The 4,854-nt window shown below is 43.4% G+C and overlaps 1 long non-coding RNA gene across 1 annotated transcript; it reads right to left on the minus strand.

Moving 5' to 3' along the window:
• Nucleotides 1-3,173: 3,173 nt before the first annotated feature.
• On the minus strand, nucleotides 3,174-4,077 carry LOC148123148 (uncharacterized). Its single transcript, XR_015735326.1, has 2 exons — nucleotides 3,823-4,077; nucleotides 3,174-3,552 (listed from the first exon to the last, which is right to left on the minus strand). It is a non-coding gene; the product is annotated as an uncharacterized LOC148123148 (long non-coding RNA).
• Nucleotides 4,078-4,854: the final 777 nt, after the last annotated feature.

The raw sequence follows: 4,854 nt of genomic DNA on the forward strand, positions 1-4,854 counted from the left end.
TGTGCACGCAATGCCAACATAGGCCAGAAGAAGGCGTCAGATCCTTGAAACTGGAGTTACATATGTTTATGAAATACCATATGGGTGCTGGGAATCAAAGCCAGGTTCTCTAGTCGCCCATGCTTTTAACCATTGAGTCATGTCTTCTGTCTGCTGAAGTATAGAAATCTTGCACCCCCTTATTCAACCTCATTGATAATTAATTGTCTGAAAATTTCTATGCATACATCTAAGTCCACACTAGACAGTGCTTCTATTTTTTTTTCTTCAATGATCGAACTTAATTTAGAGAACCCCAGGGGCATCCTGGGAACTTAGAGTTGTTTACCTAGTTGCAGTTTGTGTTGATGGTTTTGCTGTCTGATATTGCAGAACGTCTTCTGTTGCCTCTCCCTCTTTGTCTACAGGGTCTTGCACAGTTCTTCTCTTGGGGTATTTCTGCAGGTGAAAACTTCAACCAGCTTCCTTCTGTCTAAGACCACCTGAATCATCCCTTCAAGCATGAAGGGTTATTTTCTCTGGCTAAAGAAAGAGCTTTGGCTGGGTGGCTCTCACTTTAGCACTTAAGAAATGGTACTTCTTTCTAGCTTCAGTGATGTCCCTTGTCATTCAAACTGCCCCTCCCCCAGGGAAAACCCAGCTTCTGTCTCTCCTGTTTGGGTTTTCCCTCTTTTCTTAGCCCCCATCAGCCTTTAGAGGTCTGGCTGTTTTGTCTTAGTATGTATTTCTTTGCTTTCCCCCATTTAGGGTCTTCTAACCTTCTTAACACTCCAAAGATTTCTGGATTGCTTGCTTGCTTGTTCATTTATTTACATACTTTATTTTATTTTATTACCAAATTTGGAGAATTTCAGTCACTGTCTTTAGAAATCTTTCCAACACCTCCCCTTTCAAATATTCACTGGCACTATAGTGACACGAATGTCCCATATTCTATTACCTTCCAGTCTATGATTCTGTTGCTGTGGTGTGGGTCTTTTTTTTCCAGGCCCGTTGATCAGTGCTGTTAATACAGGCCATCCTAGTTTCTGTGTAGGTCTGTGTATGTTTGCCTACAGCATGTTGCCTTTGTGTAGGTGTGCCTGTACTCACCTGTGTGCGTGCCTGAACACTTCTCATCTGTCTGGCTAATGGCAAGATATGTCCCATCGGTCCACAGCTTGCTCCTCAGGATCCCTTCATGAGATCTTCCCTCTTTCTGGGTATAAGAGCGTATGGAAGACTTTACTTTATGTTAGGTTTCAAAGGCAGAGGCAATAACGGAGAAGGAGGCATGATGGCAGACAGCTGGAGGAGGAAGCTAAGAACTCACATCTTCAACCATGTGCTTCCAAGCAGAGAAGGAACAAGAAATGAGGTGAGGCCATAAATCTTCACCCCCACGGTCACTGTTGCACTTCCTCCAGCAAGGTTCTACCACTCAAAGGTTCCATAACCTCACAGACAGCGCCACCAACTGGGGATCAAATGTTTACACAGCCGAGTCTATGGGGGACGTTTCTCATTTGAACCACTATATCCTTTATAATGTCTATTTCTTTTCTAAAATGTCTAACTTTCCCATTCCTTCTAAGCTTGCTCGTGATTGTTCTTCAAAGCATTTTAAGGACACCTGCTTTAAGATCTATGTCTGACCTTCCTAACATCTGCACACTCTTGTTGATGGCATGTGGTTATTGTCCTTTCTCACTCCAGTTGAGGGATTCCCAGTCCTGGTATGACAAATGTTTGCCAGCTAAAACTGGGCATTTCAGTTATTGTATTAACCATCTCCATTAATGCTCCTGTTTTGCCTGGTCTCATCTGACATCCCTGACAACACTGAGAGTTGGCAGTTGTGCATCACAGCTAACAGATGGAGAAGGAAACCAGTCTTCTCAAACAGCTTTGTCAATGTTGGACGAGGACAGGTGTTCAAGCTCCTCACTTAAGCTTCTGCTGAGAAGACCCTTGATTGAAAAGGCAAAGGCAGTTGTCCACAGTGGTGCTGTGGTGGGTAAGAAAGCTCATATTCCTGACTGGGTAGAAACTCAGCCTCCTCAACAGCCTGTATTGACACTATGAGACTTATTATCACTGGAAAGATTACAGCTTTTGGTTGCTGCTCAGCCTTCTCTGTTGGAACCTTAACAAAGGGTGTTGGGTCACTGTTTTAACAATCTAGTGAGCCACAATTCCAGGCACCACACATGCTCTTTGCAGGCAGGGTCACAATGCTCAGCATGTTGGCTTTCATCTCTCACATACTTCAGCTCAATAGCATCAAAAGTCATTATGTGTGCTGGACAGATGAAACAGGGCTACTTGAGAGAAACAAGATGACTGAGGGTCCCCCACTCTCTGAGATTCCTTCTAGTGCTCTTCCCAGCCATGCCACTGGGGTGCCTTGTTCCCATTTTCAAGCCACCTCTGTCAGCACACAAGGGGCTATCAGGAACAACATTCTAAACTAGAGCAGCACTCACACCTTCTCTGCCCACTAGTTAGGTAAATGCTTAGAGAATGCGGGATTGATTGGAGGGGAGGTCCAGATAGTACAGAGTTGGGAGATCTCAGGATGGGTCATTCATCAGCTGACATGTTTAATAAACACAAAGACTCTCAGACCCCAAATGACGTTTTGTGTCACTTATCAATTCATCCCAACAAACCAAACTCATAATTAAGATTACTGAAATATCGGTGACAGAATCTGCATGCCTCCCCACCCCTTACATCTTTGAAGATGAGGAGCCCATGACTTTCTAGCTTCCACAGATTTTCTCAGAGAGGTATAGTCAGCAATAGGAAAGGCCCATGAGTCTGTCTGATGATGACTTTAATAGAAGTGTTTTCAAATTGACTAGGAACTCCAGAAAAGGAAAATCCCTTTGTCACTATGTTTATTAACTTGACTCTTCCCAAGAAATGGGTTTTCACCACCACCATGCTCTTATTGCTTCTGTTCTAGTCCCACAAAAGTAAAATGTTCACCAAGGCAAGTGACCACAGACACTCAAAAATCTAGTAAACAAACAGCAGGAGCCTGCTTTGAGGGAGGCTAAATTAACCAACTCAAAATTCTACAGCAAACCATGTGCTTCATAGCCCATATCAAGGGCAGGATATTGCATACAATCTAGGAAAAGAGAGAAAAAGAAAACGCTGAGAAACAGTGGTGGGGAGACCTGGAATTCTACAGATCACTGAAACATTGTATGTGACATTTTATTTCAGGTAAAAAGAATAGTTAAGTCATACAACCCTCATGACTCTGTTGTCATAAGTTAATTATCTTCTCACTTGGCACATGTCCATCAGGGTGGAAGGTCACTTTCCACTGTTAGCTCTTGGTAAACTCACTGTTGTCATAGATGAGTCTGGGTCTCAACTTTCTCAGTCCATGAAGAATGGGATATAAGTAGTGCTCAGTAAAATCAGCAGCAGACATTTTCTTTGGCTTGTGGATGTCTTTGCCTTTAGGATCTGATTGAAGAAATAAATGTCCTTTAGACTTTCTGAGAACAGTGTGCCTCCATCCAACTCACTGGGGGACAGTTCCAGGGTTCTGCTCTGTGAAGAGGAGATAACATTTTGAGCTGCCTGCTCTGTGCTGGGGACGGAATTTAATTGCCGTTCCTTATTGATGCTAATGAAGAGCTTGCACAATGGACATTGCAGTCTCTGATTAATGATTCGTGAACTTCAAAGCTCAGCAAAGAGAAATGTCCCATCCAGGGTCACTCAGAAGTAAACAGTAGGGTTTACGCTTAAGGTTTGGGAGCTCTGAAATTCACATGCTTTTCTCTCTGTGGAAAATTACTTACTTCTGAGTATTAATACTTCTGAGTATTAAAGACATTCTTTCTCAGTCAGCCTCCACCGTCAGCCACATTCAGAGAGTCCGGCTCGATCACATGCTCCATCAGTCCCATTCCAACTGGACTTGGTGATACCCCATTAGATGTGTCCCACCGTCTCAGTGGGTGAACACACCCCTCGCGGTCCTGACTTCCTTGCTCATAGTGGTTCTGGACTTTGATTCTACTGCATGGATGGGCTTTGTGGGAGCCTTGTTTGTTTGGATGCTCACCTTCCTGGACCTGAGGGGGAATGGGGAGGACCTTGGACTTCCCATAGGGTAGGGAACCCTGACTGCTCTTTGGCCTGGAGAAGTAGGGGGAGGAGGAGTGGGAGGAGGGAAGGGGAGAGAAGTGGGAGGAGGGGAGGAGGTAGAAATTTTTAATAATAAATAAATGAATAAATAAAATTAAAAAACAATAATAAAAAGGCACTCTTTCTCTGCCATTACATCATTCAGGGTGTAATTTAAGAAAACAACCAATTAAGTGATGCACGCGTGCTCGCACATACACACACTCACTCACACACTCACACACTCACACTGCTGTGAATCTGTGTTTTCATATAGTCTAACTGAGCTCTTGATAGACAGCATGCTTAGAGCACGATCAGGATCCTGGATTAATTAATAAATCAGAAAGACCCCCTAGAAGTTTTTGTTGCTGGATTTATTTGGTGCCTATCCTGTTCCAGGCATTGAACTTGCAACTGGGGTCCTAGAATTAAATCAGACAGTGTTAGAGATTCAAGGTTTTGTTGTTGGGGGAGATTGCGGGAGGATTTCTGCAATACAATCTGTAAGCAAATCATTGAAATAAAGAGTACTGCACTCACATGAAAGAAATTTACACAGGGTTGCACAACGGCTGTAAGTACTGTGTCTTACAAAGAAGAAAAAAGGTGTGTGTGTGAGAGTGTGCGTGTGTGTGTATGTGTGTGTGTTTATCTGTCTGTCTAACTGACTGTATGACTGAATTCACTTGCCAGCTTCAAAAACCCACCAATCTCTGA

The sequence above is a fragment of the Myodes glareolus genome, chromosome 2, assembly GCF_982192425.1.
Source record: "Myodes glareolus chromosome 2, mMyoGla1.1, whole genome shotgun sequence".
Classification (NCBI taxonomy): Eukaryota; Metazoa; Chordata; class Mammalia; order Rodentia; family Cricetidae; genus Myodes; species Myodes glareolus.